Below are 19,365 nucleotides of genomic sequence, written 5' to 3' on the forward strand. Positions count from 1 at the left end.
GCCTAACCTCTCATCTCGAGTTGATTTTTGGTCCACGGAGCTCTTTCGTGTTGCTACAGTGACCTCAGGATCCCTCTAGCCTTGAAACAGTGTTCTCGGGCTTTCTCTGGAGTGCCATCAAGGAAATCAAGGCTCCTTTCCTGTGAGATATGCAACACGGCATTGCTCTGCACGCAGTGCAGGGGAATCGGGCTCATATCGTGGCGAGGGGGAAGTCTCATTTTTTTTCTCGAGTTGCGGTGGGAACCTGGGGTATATTCTCGAGTTACGACAGGGATGGCCCTTCCACACACGTGTTTGTTCAGCGACGTCAGGACTCCTGCCTAGTTGCGAGGGACAACTCGGGATTCTCCTCGAGGCTTGGCAGGCAATTGGGACGCCTCTCCAGCTGAGGCGGGAGAGCAAGGTTCCCTTTCCACGTGCCACAGGAATCCTGGGACTCCTATCAAGTTTCACGAGGAGTCAGGCATCGTCTCCTTTGGAGGCACTGATCTCCGCATCCCTCTGGAGTTTTCCAAGTATGTGAGGCCTCCGGTCGCCATGAGGTGGGAAACTAGATCTTTCTCTGTGGTCTCCACAGGGGATTCAGACATCCTTTCGTCTTGGGAGATGCAAGACGAGTCTGCATTCAAGTCACTGCAGGGATATCCAGCCTTATTTCGAGTCAGGGCATCGCAGTGTCCATTCAACTTGAGGTCACAAACTCAGGGTCCCTCTCACATACCTAGAGCTGAGAGAAGCCTCCTCTTGAGGTGCTTCTGGTAAGGTGGAATTCCTCTGGAGTCGAAGCCAGGGACTAACCTCTCATTTCGAGTTAATTTTTGGCCACGGAGCTCTTTCGTGTTGCTACAGTGACCTCAGGATCCCTCTAGCCTTGAAACAGTGTTCTTGGGGTTTCTCTGGAGTGCCATCAAGGAAATCAAGGCTCCTTTCCTGTGTGATGTGCAACACGGCATTGCTCTGCACGCAGTGCAGGGGAATCGGGCCTCATCTCGCGGCGAGGGGGAAGTCTCATGGTTTTTCTCGAGTTGCGGCGGGAACCTGGGGTATATTCTCGAGTTACGACGGGGATGGCCCTTCCACACACGTGTTTCTTCAGCGACATCAGGACTCATGCCTAGTTGCGAGGGACAACTCGGGATTCTCCTCGAGGCTTGGCAGGGCAATTGGGACGCCTCTCCAGCTGAGGCGGGAGACCAAGTGTCCCTTTCCACGTGCCACAGGAATCCTGGGACTCCTATCAAGATTCATGAGGAGTCAGGCATCGTCTCTTTTGGAGGCACTGATCTCCGCGTCCCTCTGGAGTTTTCAAAGGATGTGAGGCCTCTGGTCGCGATGAGGTGGGGAACTAGGTCTTTCTCTGTGGTCTCCACAGGGGATTCAGACATCCTTTCGTCTTGGGAGATGCAAGACGAGCCTGCATTCTAGTCACTGCAGGGATATCCGGTCTTATTTCGAGTCAGGGCATCGCGGTGTCCATTCCACTTGAGGCCGCAAAATCAGGGTCCCTCTCACATACCTAGAGCTGAGAGAAGCCTCCTCTTGAGGTGCTTCTGGTAAGGTGGTATTCCTCTGGAGTCGAAGCCAGGGACTAACCTCTCATCTCGAGTTAATTTTTGGCCACGGAGCTCTTGCGTGTTGCTACAGTGACCTCAGGATCCCTCTAGCCTTGAAACAGTGTTCTTGGGATTTCTCTGGAGTGCCATCAAGGAAATCAATGCTCCTTTCCTGTGTGATGTGCAACACGGCATTGCTCTGCACGCAGTGCAGGGGATTCGGGCCTCATCTCACAGAGACGGGGAAGTCTCATGGTTTTTCTCGAGTTGCGGCGGGAACCTGGGGTATATTCTCAAGTTAAGACGGGGATGGCCGTTCCACACACGTGTTTGTTCAGCGACGTCAGGACTCCTGCCTAGTTGCGAGGGACAACTCGGGATTCTCCTCGAGGCTTGGCAGTGCAATTGGGAGGCCTCTCTAGCTGAGGCAGGAGACCAAGGGTCCCTTTCCACGTGCCACAGGAATCCTGGGACTCCTATCAAGTTTCACGAGGAGTCAGGCATCGTCTCTTTGGAGGCACTGATCTCCCCGTCCCTCTGGAGTTTTCCAAGGATGTGAGGCCTCCGGTCTCGATGAGGTCGGGAACAAGGTCTTTCTCTGTGGTCTCCACAGGGGATTCAGACATCCTTTCGTCTAGGGAGATGCAAGACGAGCCTGCATTCAAGTCACTGCAGGCATATCCGGCCTTATTTCGAGTCAGGGCATCGCGGTGTCCATTCCACTTGAGGCCGCAAACTCAGGGTCCCTCTCACATACCTAGAGCTGAGAGAAGCCTCCTCTTGAGGTGCTTGTGGTTAGGTGGTATTCCTCTGGAGTCGAAGCCAGGGACTAACCTCTCATCTCCAGTTGATTTTTGGTTCACGGAGCTCTTTTGTGTTGCGACAGTGACCTCAGGATCCCTCTAGCCTTGAATCAGTGTTCTTGGGCTTTCTCTGGAGTGCCATCAAGGAAATCATGGCTCCTTTCCTGTGTAATGTGCAACACGGCATTGCTCTGAACGCAGTGCAGGGAATCGGGCTTGATCTCGCAGCGAGGGGAAAGTCTCATGGTTTTTCTCGAGTTGCGGCGGGAACCTGGGGTATATTCTCGAGTTACGACGGGGATGGCCCTTCCACACACGTGTTTGTTCAGCGACCTCAGGACTCCTGTTTAGTTGCGAGGGACAACTCGGGATTCTCCTCGAGTCTTGGCAGGGCAATTGGGACGCCTCTCCAGCTGAGGCGGGAGACCAAGGGTCCCTTTCCACGTGCCACAGGAATCCTGGGACTCCTATCAAGTTTCACGAGGAGTCAGGCATCGTCTCCTTTGGAGGCACTGATCTCCGCATCCCTCTTTAGTTTTCAAAGGAGGTGAGGCCTCCGATCGCGATGAGGTGGGGAAATAGGTCTTTCTCTGTGGTCTCCACAGGGGATTCAGACAACTTTTCGTCTTGGGAGATGCAAGACGAGCCTGCATTCAAGTCACTGCAGGCATATCCGGCCTTTTTTCGAGTCAGGGCATCGCGGTGTCCATTCCACTTGAGGCCGCAAACTCAGGGTCCCTCTCACATACCTAGAGCTGAGAGAAGCCTCCTCTTGAAGTGCTTGTCGTAAGGTGGTATTCCTCTGGAGTCGAAGACAGGGACAAACCTCTCATCTCCAGTTGATTTTTGGTCCACGGAGCTCTTTCATGTTGCTACAGTGACCTCAGGATCCCTCTAGCCTTGAAACAGTGTTCTTGGGGTTTCTCTGGAGTGCCATCAAGGAAATCAAGGCTCCTTTCCTGTGTGATGTGCCACACGGAATTGCTCTCCACGCAGTGCAGGGGAATCGGGCCTCATTTCGCGGCGAGGGGGAAGTCTCATGGTTTTTCTCGAGTTGCGGCGGGAACCTGGGGTATATTCTCGAGTTACGACGGGGATGGCCCTTCCACACACGTGTTTGTTCAGCAACTTCAGGACACCTGCCTAGTTGCGAAGGACAACTCGGGATTCTCCTCGAGGCTTGTCAGGGCAATTGGGACGCCTCTCCAGCTGAGGCGGGGCACCAAGTGTCCCTTACCACGTGCCACAGGAATCATGGGACTCCTATCAAGTTTCACGAGGAATCAGGCATCGTCTCTTTGGAGGCACTGATCTCCGCGTCCCTCTGGACTCTTCAAAGGATGTGAGGCCTCCGGTCGCGATGAGGTGGGGAACTAGGTCTTTCTCTGTGGTCTCCACAGGGGATTCAGACATCCTTTCATCTTGGGAGATGCAAGACGAGCCTGCATTCATGTCACTGCAGGGATATCCGGCCTTACTTCGAGTCAGGGCATCGCGGTGTCCATTCCACTTGAGGCTGCAAACTCAGGCTCCGTCTCTCATACCTAGAGCTGAGAGAAGCCTCCTCTTGAGGTGCTTGTGGAAACGTGGTATTCCTCTGGAGTCGAAGCCAGGGACTAACCTCTCATCTCGAGTTGATTTTTGGTCCACGGAGCTCTTTCGTGTTGCGACAGTGACCTCACGATCCCTCTAGCCTTGAATCAGTGTTCTTGGGCTTTCTCTGGAGTGCCATCAAGGAAATCAAGGCTCCTTTCCTGTGTAATGTGCAACACGGCATTGCTCTGCACGCAGTGCAGGGGAATCGGGCCTCATCTCGCGGCGAGGGGGAAGTCTCATGGTTTTTCTCGAGTGCGGCGGGATCCTGGGTTATATTATCGAATTACGACGGGGATGGCCCTTTCACACACGTGTTTGTTCAGCAAAGTCAGGACTCCTGCCTAGTTGCGAGGGACAACTCGGGATTCTCCTCGAGGCTTGGCAGGGAAACTGGGACGCCTCTCCAGCTGAGGCGGGAGACCAAGTGTCCCTTTCCACGTGCCACAGGAATCCTGGGACTCCTATCAAGTTTCACGAGGAGTCAGGCATCGTCTCCTTTGGAGGCACTGATCTCCGCATCCCTCTGGAGTTTTCAAAGGAGGTGAGGCCTCCGGTCGCGTGAGGTGGGGAACTAGGTCTTTCTCTGTGGTCTCCACAGAGGATTCAGACATCCTTTCGTCTTGGGAGATGCAAGACGAGCCTGCATTCAAGTCACTGCAGGCATATCCGTCCTTTTTTCGAGTCAGGGCATCGCGGTGTCCATTCCACTTGAGGCCGCAAACTCAGGGTCCCTCTCACATGCCTAGAGCTGAGAGAAGCCTCCTCTTGAGGTGCTTGTGGTAAGGTGGTATTCCTCTGGAGTCGAAGCCAGGGACTAACCTCTCATCTCGAGTTGATTTTTGGTCCACGGAGCTCTTTCGTGTTGCTACAGTGACCTCAGGATCCCTCTAGCCTTGAATCAGTGTTCTTGGCTTTCTCTGGAGTGCCATCAAGGAAATCAATGCTCCTTTCCTGTGTGATGTGCAACACGGCATTGCTCTGCACGCAGTGCAGGGGAATCGGGCCTCATCTCACAGAGATGGGGAAGTCTCATGGTTTTTCTCGAGTTGCGGCGGGAACCTGGGGTATATTCTCGAGTTACGACGGGGATGGCCCTTCCACACACGTGTTTCTTCAGCGACATCAGGACTCATGCCTAGTTGCGAGAGACAACTCGGGATTCTCCTCGAGGCTTGGCAGGGCAATTGGGACGCCTCTCCAGCTGAGGCGGGAGACCAAGTGTCCCTTTCCACGTGCCACAGGAATCCTGGGACTCCTATCAAGATTCATGAGGAGTCAGGCATCGTCTCTTTTGGAGGCACTGATCTCCGCGTCCCTCTGGAGTTTTCAAAGGATGTGAGGCCTCTGGTCGCGATGAGGTGGGGAACTAGGTCTTTCTCTGTGGTCTCCACAGGGGATTCAGACATCCTTTCGTCTTGGGAGATGCAAGACGAGCCTGCATTCTAGTCACTGCAGGGATATCCGGTCTTATTTCGAGTCAGGGCATCGCGGTGTCCATTCCACTTGAGGCCGCAAAATCAGGGTCCCTCTCACATACCTAGAGCTGAGAGAAGCCTCCTCTTGAGGTGCTTCTGGTAAGGTGGTATTCCTCTGGAGTCGAAGCCAGGGACTAACCTCTCATCTCGAGTTAATTTTTGGCCACGGAGCTCTTTCGTGTTGCTACAGTGACCTCAGGATCCCTCTAGCCTTGAAACAGTGTTCTTGGGATTTCTCTGGAGTGCCATCAAGGAAATCAATGCTCCTTTCCTGTGTGATGTGCAACACGGCATTGCTCTGCACGCAGTGCAGGGGATTCGGGGTCATCTCACAGAGACGGGGAAGTCTCATGGTTTTTCTCGAGTTGCGGCGGGAACCTGGGGTATATTCTCAAGTTAAGACGGGGATGGCCGTTCCACACACGTGTTTGTTCAGCGACGTCAGGACTCCTGCCTAGTTGCGAGGGACAACTCGGGATTCTCCTCGAGGCTTGGCAGTGCAATTGGGAGGCCTCTCCAGCTGAGGCAGGAGACCAAGGGTCCCTTTCCACGTGCCACAGGAATCCTGGGACTCCTATCAAGTTTCACGAGGAGTCAGGCATCGTCTCTTTGGAGGCACTGATCTCCCCGTCCCTCTGGAGTTTTCCAAGGATGTGAGGCCTCCGGTCTCGATGAGGTCGGGAACAAGGTCTTTCTCTGTGGTCTCCACAGGGGATTCAGACATCCTTTCGTCTAGGGAGATGCAAGACGAGCCTGCATTCAAGTCACTGCAGGCATATCCGGCCTTATTTCGAGTCAGGGCATCGCGGTGTCCATTCCACTTGAGGCCGCAAACTCAGGGTCCCTCTCACATACCTAGAGCTGAGAGAAGCCTCCTCTTGAGGTGCTTGTGGTTAGGTGGTATTCCTCTGGAGTCGAAGCCAGGGACTAACCTCTCATCTCCAGTTGATTTTTGGTCCACGGAGCTCTTTTGTGTTGCGACAGTGACCTCAGGATCCCTCTAGCCTTGAATCAGTGTTCTTGGGCTTTCTCTGGAGTGCCATCAAGGAAATCATGGCTCCTTTCCTGTGTAATGTGCAACACGGCATTGCTCTGAACGCAGTGCAGGGAATCGGGCTTGATCTCGCAGCGAGGGGAAAGTCTCATGGTTTTTCTCGAGTTGCGGCGGGAACCTGGGGTATATTCTCGAGTTACGACGGGGATGGCCCTTCCACACACGTGTTTGTTCAGCGACCTCAGGACTCCTGTTTAGTTGCGAGTGACAACTCGGGATTCTCCTCGAGTCTTGGCAGGGCAATTGGGACGCCTCTCCAGCTGAGGCGGGAGACCAAGGGTCCCTTTCCACGTGCCACAGGAATCCTGGGACTCCTATCAAGTTTCACGAGGAGTCAGGCATCGTCTCCTTTGGAGGCACTGATCTCCGCATCCCTCTTTAGTTTTCAAAGGAGGTGAGGCCTCCGATCGCGATGAGGTGGGGAAATAGGTCTTTCTCTGTGGTCTCCACAGGGGATTCAGACAACTTTTCGTCTTGGGAGATGCAAGACGAGCCGGCATTCAAGTCACTGCAGGCATATCCGGCCTTTTTTCGAGTCAGGGCATCGCGGTGTCCATTCCACTTGAGGCCGCAAACTCAGGGTCCCTCTCACATACCTAGAGCTGAGAGAAGCCTCCTCTTGAAGTGCTTGTCGTAAGGTGGTATTCCTCTGGAGTCGAAGACAGGGACAAACCTCTCATCTCCAGTTGATTTTTGGTCCACGGAGCTCTTTCATGTTGCTACAGTGACCTCAGGATCCCTCTAGCCTTGAAACAGTGTTCTTGGGGTTTCTCTGGAGTGCCATCAAGGAAATCAAGGCTCCTTTCCTGTGTGATGTGCAACACGGCATTGCTCTGCACGCAGTGCAGGGGAATCGGGCCTCATTTCGCGGCGAGGGGGAAGTCTCATGGTTTTTCTCGAGTTGCGGCGGGAACCTGGGGTGTATTCTCGAGTTACGACGGGGATGGCCCTTCCACACACGTGTTTGTTCAGCAACTTCAGGACACCTGCCTAGTTGCGAAGGACAACTCGGGATTCTCCTCGAGGCTTGTCAGGGCAATTGGGACGCCTCTCCAGCTGAGGCGGGGCACCAAGTGTCCCTTACCACGTGCCACAGGAATCATGGGACTCCTATCAAGTTTCACGAGGAATCAGGCATCGTCTCTTTGGAGGCACTGATCTCCGCGTCCCTCTGGACTCTTCAAAGGATGTGAGGCCTCCGGTCGCGATGAGGTGGGGAACTAGGTCTTTCTCTGTGGTCTCCACAGGGGATTCAGACATCCTTTCATCTTGGGAGATGCAAGACGAGCCTGCATTCATGTCACTGCAGGGATATCCGGCCTTACTTCGAGTCAGGGCATCGCGGTGTCCATTCCACTTGAGGCTGCAAACTCAGGCTCCGTCTCTCATACCTAGAGCTGAGAGAAGCCTCCTCTTGAGGTGCTTGTGGAAACGTGGTATTCCTCTGGAGTCGAAGCCAGGGACTAACCTCTCATCTCGAGTTGATTTTTGGTCCATGGAGCTCTTTCTTGTTGCGACAGTGACCTCACGATCCCTCTAGCCTTGAATCAGTGTTCTTGGGCTTTCTCTGGAGTGCCATCAAGGAAATCAAGGCTCCTTTCCTGTGTAATGTGCAACACGGCATTGCTCTGCACGCAGTGCAGGGGAATCGGGCCTCATCTCGCGGCGAGGGGGAAGTCTCATGGTTTTTCTCGAGTGCGGCGGGATCCTGGGTTATATTATCGAATTACGACGGGGATGGCCCTTTCACACACGTGTTTGTTCAGCAAAGTCAGGACTCCTGCCTAGTTGCGAGGGACAACTCGGGATTCTCCTCGAGGCTTGGCAGGGAAACTGGGACGCCTCTCCAGCTGAGGCGGGAGACCAAGTGTCCCTTTCCACGTGCCACAGGAATCCTGGGACTCCTATCAAGTTTCACGAGGAGTCAGGCATCGTCTCCTTTGGAGGCACTGATCTCCGCATCCCTCTGGAGTTTTCAAAGGAGGTGAGGCCTCCGGTCGCGTGAGGTGGGGAACTAGGTCTTTCTCTGTGGTCTCCACAGAGGATTCAGACATCCTTTCGTCTTGGGAGATGCAAGACGAGCCTGCATTCAAGTCACTGCAGGCATATCCGTCCTTTTTTCGAGTCAGGGCATCGCGGTGTCCATTCCACTTGAGGCCGCAAACTCAGGGTCCCTCTCACATGCCTAGAGCTGAGAGAAGCCTCCTCTTGAGGTGCTTGTGGTAAGGTGGTATTCCTCTGGAGTCGAAGCCAGGGACTAACCTCTCATCTCGAGTTGATTTTTGGTCCACGGAGCTCTTTCGTGTTGCTACAGTGACCTCAGGATCCCTCTAGCCTTGAATCAGTGTTCTTGGCTTTCTCTGGAGTGCCATCAAGGAAATCAATGCTCCTTTCCTGTGTGATGTGCAACACGGCATTGCTCTGCACGCAGTGCAGGGGAATCGGGCCTCATCTCACAGAGATGGGGAAGTCTCATGGTTTTTCTCGAGTTGCGGCGGGAACCTGGGGTATATTCTCGAGTTACGACGGGGATGGCCCTTCCACACACGTGTTTGCTCAGCGAAATCAGGACTCCGGCCTAGTTGCGAGGGATAACTCGTGATTCTCCTCGAGGCTTGGCAGGGGAATTGGGACGCCTCTCCAGCTGAGGCGGGAGACCAAGGGTCCCTTTCCACGTGCCACAGGAATCCTGGGACTCCTATCAAGTTTCACGAGGAGTCAGGCATCGTCTCCTTTGGAGGCACTGATCTCCGCGTCCCTCTGGAGTTTTCAAAGGATGTGAGGCCTCCGGTCGCGATGAGGTGGGGAACTAGGTCTTTCTCTGTGGTCTCCACAGGGGATTCAGACATCCTTTCGTCTTGGCAGATGCAAGACGACCCTGCATTCAAGTCACTGCAGGCATATCCGGCCTTACTTCGAGTCAGGGTATCGCGGTGTTCATTCCACTTGAGGTCGCAAACTCAGGCTCCCTCTCACATACCTAGAGCTGAGAGAAGCCTCCTCTTGAGGTGCTTGTGGTAAGGTGGTATTCCTCTGGAGTCGAAGCCAGGGACTAACCTCTCATCTCGAGTTGATTTTTGGTCCACAGAGCTCTTTCGTGTTGCTACAGTGACCTCAGGATCCCTCTAGCCTTGAATCAGTGTTCTTGGGATTTCTCTGGAGTGCCATCAAGGAAATCAAGGCTCCTTTCCTGTTTAATGTGCAACACGGCATTGCTCTCAATGCAGTGCAGGGAATCGGGCTTGATCTCGCGGCGAGGGGAAAGTCTCATGGTTTTTCTCGAGTTGCGGCGGGAACCTGGGGTATATTCTCGAGTTACGACGGGGATGGCCCTTCCACACACGAGTTTGTTCAGCGACGTCAGGACTCCTGCCTAGTTGCGAGGGACAACTCGGGATTCTCCTCGAGGCTTGGCAGGGCAATTGGGACGCCTCTCCAGCTGAGGCGGGAGACCAAGTGTCCCTTTCCACGTGCCACAGGAATCCTGGGACTCCTATCAAGTTTCACGAGGAGTCAGGCATCGTCTGCTTTGGAGGCACTGATCTCCGCGTCCCTCTGGAGTTTTCAAAGGATGTGAGGCGTCCGGTCGCGATGAGGTGGGGAACTAGGTCTTTCTCTGTGGTCTCCACAGGGGATTCAGACATTCTTTCGTATTGAGAGATGCAAGACGAGCCTGCATTCAAGTCACTGCAGGGATATCCGGCCTTATTTAGAGTCAGGGCATCGCGGTGTCCATTCCACTTGAGGCCGCAAACTCAGGGTCCCTCTCACATACCTAGAGCAGAGAGAAGCCTCCTCTTGAGGTGCTTGTGGTAAGGTGGTATTCCTCTGAAGTCGAAGCCAGGGACTAACCTCTCATCTCGAGTTGATTTTTGGTCCACGGAGCTCTTTCGTGTTGCTACAGTGACCTCAGGATCCCTCTAGCCTTGAAACAGTGTTCTTGGGGTTTCTCTGGAGTGCCATCAAGGAGATCAAGGCTCCTTTCCTGTGTGATGTGCAACACGGTGTCAGGGAATGTTTAACGGGAGGATTTTTATGTGCTGTCTCTCATGAGTCCTTTGTCTCTCTTTAAGCGGAACAGCTCGCTGCTCTCAGGGACTGAGGTCATTGTGTGGGGCAAGCATGAGTCTCCTTTAGTAAACATTCTCCTTAGGACAAAACAGCTTAGTCTCCTTCCCCTTTCTTGAGATAAAGATTGTCTTCTGACCTTGTGACTACTTTTAGCCCATGTTTCCTTGGTAACGTTTGCTGTACATTTGGTTTTCTGATCTCTATCATTCCCGAAAGAAGTTTCTTGTACTGCAGCCTATATATACTCATAGAAAAATCATTAAAGCACCTTTGCTCCATCAGAGCTTGGGTCCCCGGGTCTTTTTTTGTCTTTCTCTCTCTCCTTTTCTGGCTGACTCTCTGGAGCGTGGAGACCCGTCGTGCTCACTTTTCTGCCCGGGCTTCTAAGACCCCCTCGAGAGGGCGCCTGGTGCCTTGGTGAGCGATGCAAGTCCTGTGTCAAGGACTTTATTGGTCCTCTGCGTAAACCAAGGGACATCGGCCTCTTTCTTTCACTTTCTTATCGTCGACTCCGTACCTCCAGATTCCGGTCCATTAAGGGACCCCAACAAGTGGCTCCAAAAACAGGGACACTGGTATACGTGGCATATCGGGCGGAATGACTCAAAGACCTATTGAGGTCAGTAAATACTAAGACATGGGTCAAACGGCTAGAAAGCCCCATCATTTTTCTACTTTACTTCACCATTTGTTTAAAGTTCAGAGACTTCTGGTTTCACGCCAACAAATAAAAGCTTGCCTTCAAACAGTAGTTAAACATAACCCCTGGTTCCCTGATGAAGGCAGTTTTGATTTAAAAATTTGGCACCGGGTCAAAAAAAAATGTTAAACGAGCCGCCGGGCAAAGAAAAAATATTCCAATTGATTTTTGGCCCTTATGGGCTCTCATTAAAGCTGTAATGCTACCATTTCAAGGTAATTCTAGCCCTCACGATATTCGACAACAGACAAAACATTTACTACATAAATATGAATTAGATGATGAAACTTTACAAAAGGCTCAATTAAAACAACATAAAATATTTCAAAACTTTCCTACTAGCCTTGCCCCGACTACTCCAACTCCTCTTCCTCCTCCTCCTTCTCCTCTGCCAGCAGGCACATATCCAGAGGTCTCTCCTTTGTTAAAACTTAATGATTCTGATAACGACTCTCCTGAGGCAGTTATTGATACCAAAACTAGCAACGCTCTTATAGACAATTATGATAAGTCCTTGACACAAACTCATACTTACAAAAAATCAACACTTATTCACTTTTCTCAGCAACAGAGACTCTCTGATTTACTAGCTTTGCAGTCACAAGTTTCTGATGCCAATGGTTTTTCTGTTTTTCCAGTTTTAAAAAGTTCTGACACTCAAGGGCACATAATATCTCAATATGACAGTATTAATCTTTTTCACATGCAACAAATAAAGAAGGCTATAACTATGTATGGCCCACATTCACCTTTTACAAGAGAGCTTCTAAATGTTGTAACATCTTCTATTGGAAACTTTATTCCCTATGATTGGCGAACTTTAATAAAAGCTCTCCTTAAACCCGGAGAATATCTTCAATGGACAATGTGGTTTCATGATATAGCCAGAGATCACGCTAACAAGAATGCTCGAGCTGGCACTCCCCAAAATCAAATTACTTATGAAATGTTAACTGGCTCCGGACAATTTGAAACTATAGAAGCTCAAATACAATGCCCTCCTTTGTTGCATGAACAATTAAAAACAGTGGCCCTTGAAGCTTGGGATCAAATTACTCCTCAAGGAGAGCCTACAAGTAGTTACACTAAAATATTACAAGGACCTAATGAAAGTTATGCTGATTTTTTGGCTAGATTAGAAACTGCTATTTCCCGCACTGTAATCGGAGAAGAAGCTAAAAGACAGCTAGAGAGATTACTTGCTTATGAGAATGCAAATCAGGAATGTCAAAGAGCTATCGCTCCAATTCGTGAGACTGGAACTATTATTGATTATTTGAAAGCTTGTCGCAATCTAGGATCAGAAACTCAAAAAATGCAAATGCTGGTTGAGGCAATGGCTGCTACCTTTAGAAAGGGAAATGAAAGATGCTTTAATTGTGGAGATAAAAATCATTTAAAAAGGGACTGCCCTAAGAAGGCTAATAAAATACAAAAAATTTGCCCTCGCTGCCGTAGAGGAATGCATTGGGCCAAAAGTTGTAAATCTAAATTTGATATTGATGGAAAGCCTATTCCGGGAAACTTCAAACAGGGGACCCCCCAGGTCCCCTACAACAAAAACCAGGGGCAGATTCTATCTTTTCCCTCAAACCCTCAACATCCGGCAGTGCTGCCGTCGATATACCAGCCCTAAATGATTTTTTCCTTTACCCACAAGCAGTCCCTACTAGAGTGCCTACCGGACTTTTTGGACCCCTGCCCCCACAAACTTTTGGTCTTTTGCTTGGCCGATCTAGTCTGACTTCTAAAGGAATTACTGTTCACCCTGGAATAATTGATTCAGATTATAAAGGAGAGATTCAAATTCTGATGTCATCTCAAATTCTATGGCAATTCAAAAAGGGGGACAAAATTGCTCAGTTACTTCTTTTACCTTACATTTCTATTAATTCCTCTAATAATGTACGGACAGATGGATTTGGCAGTACAGATCAAAAACAATCTTTATGGACATCATTAGTATCTGAGTATGCCCGGCCAAATATAAATATTAAAATTAATGGTAAGATTTTCTGGTCTCCTCGATACTGGATCTGATATTACTATTATTTCCAAACATTTATGGCCCAAATCCTGGCCTGTACAAAAAGTCTCTTGCCAAATTGCAAGAATTTCTCAAACTAAAGTACAAGAAGTTTATCAAAGTGTTCAAATATACTCATGTGAGGGACCAGAAGGCCAACCTGCAACATTAAAACCTTATGTAATCAATGTACCCTTTAATCTAATAGAAAGGGACTTACTTATGCAATGGCAAACTCAAATATACATTCCACATTTTTCCTAGGGGCCACTGCTCATTTAACAAACAATACAATTATTAAAATAATTTGGAAGAATGATGAGCCTATATGGACAGAGCAGTGGCCCCTTACAAAGGAAAAGTTACAGGCTGCTAAAGAACTTATAGACACACAATTAGAATTGAAACATATTGAGGAATCTTGCTCTCCATGGAACTCTCCCATTTTTGTTATAAAAAAGAAGTCTAACAAATGGCGCCTCTTAACAGACCTTAGAAAAGTTAATGCATCTATGAAACCTATGGGTGCATTACAACCAGGAATCCCATCACCTACTGCTATTCCTCAAAACTGGCATATTATTATTATTGATTTACAAGATTGCTTTTTTAATATACCTTTACACCCTTTAGACCGAGAGAGATTTGCTTTTTCCCTCCCTTTTCCTAACCACAACGGGCCTCATAAACGATATCAATGGACTGTGCTGCCTCAGGAAATGATGAATTCTCCCACCATATGTCAATACTACGTGGCTAAAGCTCTTGAGCCTGTGAGAAAACAGTTTCCTGACTTTCTTGTTATTCATTATATGGATGATATATTATTTTCAGCTCCATCTGTTTTGGAAACTCAACACATGTTTGATGTAGCTCAACTATGCTTAAAAAACTCTGGGTTAATCATTGCCCCTGAAAAAATTCAAACCTCTACACCTTACCATTACTTAGGATTTATTATTAATAGACAGTGTATTACTCCTCAATTAACTCAGATTCGTACTGATAAATTATCAACTTTAAATGATTTTCAAAAACTCTTGGGCAATATAAATTGGATTAGACCCTCATTAGGCATTGCTAATTATCAACTAACTAATCTATTTAATACTTTGAAAGGAGATCCTAGTTTAGACAGCCCTCGTTCACTTTCTCGAGAAGCACGAGAGGAACTCTATTTAGTGCAGAATAAATTACAAAAACAGTTTCTTACTCGTATCAGATTAGATTTACCTCTAGAATTATTTGTACTGCCCTCTCTTCATTCTCCCACAGGACTTCTTGCCCAACAAGAACACCCAATAGAATGGATCTATACACATTTTAGAGGAGTAAAGTCACTTACACCTTACCTTGATTTAATTGCTCTTATTATTATCAATGGAAAAAATAGAATTAAAGCTCTAATTGGCTCTGATCCTCATAAAATTGTAATACCTATAAATAAATTTCAATTTGAAAATGCATTACAAACTTCCACCGATTTTCAAATAGCCTTTCTAGAATATTTTGGAGAAATTTCATTCCATTACCCATCTAGCAAATTATGGAATTTTTTCAAAAATACTGAATTTATTATTTCCCACATTGTCAGCTCACAGCCTATACCACAAGCTGAAGTTTTTTATATAGATAGAACTAAAAATGCCAAAGCCTCATTCTGGTCTCTCAAAGAATATAAAGTCTTTTACACTAAGTTCCATTCTGCTCAACAAAATGAATTATATGCTCTTATTCAAGTTATTTCCCTACACCCTTACCCCATTAATATAGTTTCTGATTCTTTATATTCAGTTTTCATATTAAGGAATATAGAAACCTCTATTATAAATTCCAATCAACCTATTATTCAACAACTTTTTTCAGAACTACAATCCATTATTAGAAGCCGCACTTCTCCCATTTATATTACACATATTCGGGCACATTCTTCCCTTCCTGGTCCTATGACTTACGGTAATGAACAGGCTGATAAACTTGTTTCTTTTGCTACTCCGGAAAAACAACATGCTTTGCTGCACAACAATGCTGGTTCCCTACACCAACTATGGAAAATCCCATACCGCCAGGCTAAAGAAATTATTAATAATTGCTCTACTTGTAAACCCCTACATCTTCGACCCATTGCACAAGGTGCTAATCCTCGGGGATTACAACCTAATGAACTATGGCAAATGGATGTAACTCATTGTCCTGAACTTTCTCCATCTTCCTTCCTACATGTCTGTATTGACACCAATTCTTCTTTTATATGGGCCACACCTCTTCGCGGTGAAGCTACACATCACGTTATAACTCACTTACTAGCCTGCTTTGCTATAATGGGAACTCCTAGCTCTATTAAAACAGACAATGGCCCTGCCTACACTTCAAGATATCTCAAACAATTTTTACAATCCTTTTCTATTAAACATATTACCAGCATTCCTTATAATCCACAAGCACAAGGCATAGTGGAACGAGCACATCACACACTAAAATTACAAATAAAGAAATTAAAAGGAAGAAAATACATAGGAACATTGCTGTCTTCCTCATCTAAAACAGATTTTACTAAATTCCAACATAAGATATTTTCTAAACCTACAACTATTGTTAATATGGCTTTATTTGTTTTAAATTTTTTAAACTTACCACAAGGAGATATCTTGACTAGAGCAGAAAAACATTTCGAAGAATTGAAAGATTCTCCTTCTCCTCTGCCCATTTGGTACCAAGACGGGTTAAATAAGCAATGGAAACCTGGGAAATTAATTTTACAGAGAAAGGGATATGCTTGTATTTCCCCAGATGGATCCAACGAGCTCACATGGCTTCCTCTTCGGAAGATCCGAGCCAGGGCAGCCCCCAGCCTTCAAGATAATGAAAAAACAGCAAAAACCCCAGAAAGAAGAAATTCCAATACGGGCCATAAAAGCTCTAAAAATCTCTAAAAAGCGCCACGCTCGGCGGCATCAACCTTATGATCTCCCCTCTTGGGGACAAATAAAAACACTCACTAATCAAGCTGAAAATCTTGTTTCTCAACAGGGAATGCCTCGGAATCCTGAAAATGTTTTCGTTGCTTTGCTTGCTTTGCTTGCTTGCGCCTCCCCCGCTCAGGCTGAATCAATAAATCACACTTACTGGGCTTACATACCTAACCCCCCTTTACTTCAGGTAGTAGACTGGACGGAGAGAGGACCAATCGTATTAACTAATGACTCCACACATATGCCTTCTCCATGGAGTTTTAAAGGGCCCTCACACCCTGAAGAAGAAGGGAAATTAATTAATATCTCTTTAGGTTATGAAGTCCTTCCTTTATGTATGGGCCCAGCAGAACTATGTATAAACGTTAGTCGACAAACTTGGGCTTTTGTCCTGTCTCCAGAAGAGGATTTTCGGACACTACTTGGATTATTTACTTCCCTTTCTTTGTCAGTGAACCATGTTAATACTACTAAAACTTTAGGGAAAGAATTAGGGAAAGAACAAAGAACAACATGCCAAGCATTTACTAATAAGAACTTTAAAAATATTCCTGTTCAATGGGACAAATGTCAGGCTAAATCAGAGAAATTAATATTTTTAGCCAATCATATGATTGTTGATTGGGGACCCCACGGTATATGGTTATCTAACTGCTCAGATGATATTAACAGTACTGTATGTGATTACATTACCCAAGTGGCATGGAAGGTTACCAATACTACAATAGAGCATCACCATGACAGAAGACTTCTTAGATGACATAACAGTGAAATGGCCCCCCCTCGTCCTCAAATCGTCCTCGATAAACAGACTGGGCCTAAACAATGAGATATTTAAAAGCTTGCTGCAAGCACTGAGAAACTTGAGACTTAGACTAGACATTTCACAAGGACCAATCATAGCCATAACAATTATTTCTTTCGCTATAATCAATCATATTTTATACAAGCCTGTGTTCCATTTCCTTTTGTTATAGCGATAAAAAACCTACAATTCAATAAGACTATACGTTCTATAACTTGCATAAATTGCAGATTATATACTTGTCTTAACTCCTCTATTTCCTTAAGATATGATTCTCTTTTAATTCTTCGATCTCGACGTGGTCTATGGTTACCAATAAATCTCCAACGGCCCTGGGAAGAAGGTCCCATGGCTGGACTTGCTTGCCGGTTGCTTACTAAATTGCTCCGGCGATCTAAACGATTCATTAGATGGCTGATTTTTAGTATTTTGGGATTAATAGCCATTTACACCACTGCTGCTGTCACTGGTGTTGCTTTACAAACCTCTATTCAGACACATAATTTTATTCAAAATTAGACTAAAGATGCCCATACTATATGGGCCACTCAGACTCAGATAGATAAGAAAATTCAAGAAAAAATACAGAAACTAAAAACAGCCATCAAATGGGTTGGAGATCAATTAAAAGATGTACAAAAACAGGTGATGCTAAAATGTGACAGAAATTCTACTCAATTTTGTGTTACTCCTGTTCGTTTTAATAATAGTGCCTACAACTGAGAACAAATTAAGTTTCATTTACAAAACATACATGATAATGCCTCTCTGAATGTACAATTATTACAAAAAGAAATATTTAAAACCTTTTCTAATAATCTGCCCTCTTCCATTGATATAAAAACTTTAGCTAAACAATTGGCTGATCAATTATCTGGGCTAAACCCACGAAGATGGTTTCAAAGTCTTACTCATAGCATTAGATCTAAAGCCATAATTTTGGTGATTGTCTTAACAATTATATTTGTTGTCTACCGTTGCCTTTATGCAAAGATTGTCAAAACTAAACAAACTTTGATGGTCAGAACTCTTCTTACAAATATTAAATAAATAAGAAAAAATTGTCAGGGAATGTTTAACGGGAGGATTCCTACGTGCTGTCTCTCATGAGTCCTTTGTCCCTCTTCAAGCGGAACAGCACGCTGCTCCCAGGGACTGAGGTCATTGTGTGGGGCAAGCATGAGTCTCCTTTAGTAAACATTCTCCTTAGGACAAAACAGCTTAGTCTCCTTCCCCTTTCTTGAGATAAAGATTGTCTTCTGACCTTGTGACTACTTTTAGCCCATGTTTCCTTGGTAACGTTTGCTGTACATTTGGTTTTCTGATCTCTATCATTCCCGAAAAAAGTTTCTTGTACTGCAGCCTATATATACTCATAAAAAAATCATTAAAGCACATTTGCTCCATCAGAGCTTGGATCCCCGGGTCTTTTTTTGTCTTTCTCTCTCTCCTTTTCTGGCTGACTCTCTAGAGCGTGGAGACCCGTCGTGCTCACTTTTCTGCCCGGGCTTCTAAGACCCCCTCGAGAGGGCGCCTGGTGCCTTCGTGAGTGATACAAGTCCTGTGTCAAAGACTTTATTGGTCCTCTGCGTAAACCAAGGGACATCGGCCTCTTTCTCTCTTTCACTTTCTTATCGTCGACTCCGTACCTCCAAATTCCAGTCCATTAAGAGACCCCAACAGTGACCTCAGGATCCCTCTAGCCTTGAAACAGTGTTCTTGGGGTTTCTCTGGAGTGCCATCAAGGAGATCAAGGCTCCTTTCCTGTGTGATGTGCAACACGGCATTGCTCTGCACGCAGTGCAGGGGAATCGGGCCTCATCTCGCAGCGAGGGGGAAGTCTCATGGTTTTTCTCGAGTTGCGGCGGGAACCTGGGGTATACTCTCGAGTTACGACGGGGATGGCCCTTCCAGACACGTGTTTGCTCAGCGATGTCAGGACTCCTCCCTAGTTGAGAGGGAAAACTGGGGATTCTCCTCGAGGCTTGGCAGGGCAATTGGGACGCCTCTCCAGCTGAGGCGGGAGACCAAGGGTCCCTTTCCACGTGCCACAGGAATCCTGGGACTCCTATCAAGTTTCACGAGGAGTCAGGCATCGTCTCCTTTGGAGGCACTGATCTCCGCGTCCCTCTGGAGTTTTCCAAGGATGTGAGGCCTCCGGTCGCGATGAGGTGGGGAACTAGGTCTTTCTCTGTGGTCTCCACAGGGGATTCAGACATCCTTTCGTCTTGGGAGATGCAAGATGACCCTGCATTCAAGTCACTGCAGGGATATCCGGCCTTACTTCGAGTCAGGGCATCGCGGTGT

The sequence above is a fragment of the Cervus elaphus genome, chromosome 27, assembly GCF_910594005.1.
Source record: "Cervus elaphus chromosome 27, mCerEla1.1, whole genome shotgun sequence".
NCBI classification, from domain to species: Eukaryota; Metazoa; Chordata; class Mammalia; order Artiodactyla; family Cervidae; genus Cervus; species Cervus elaphus.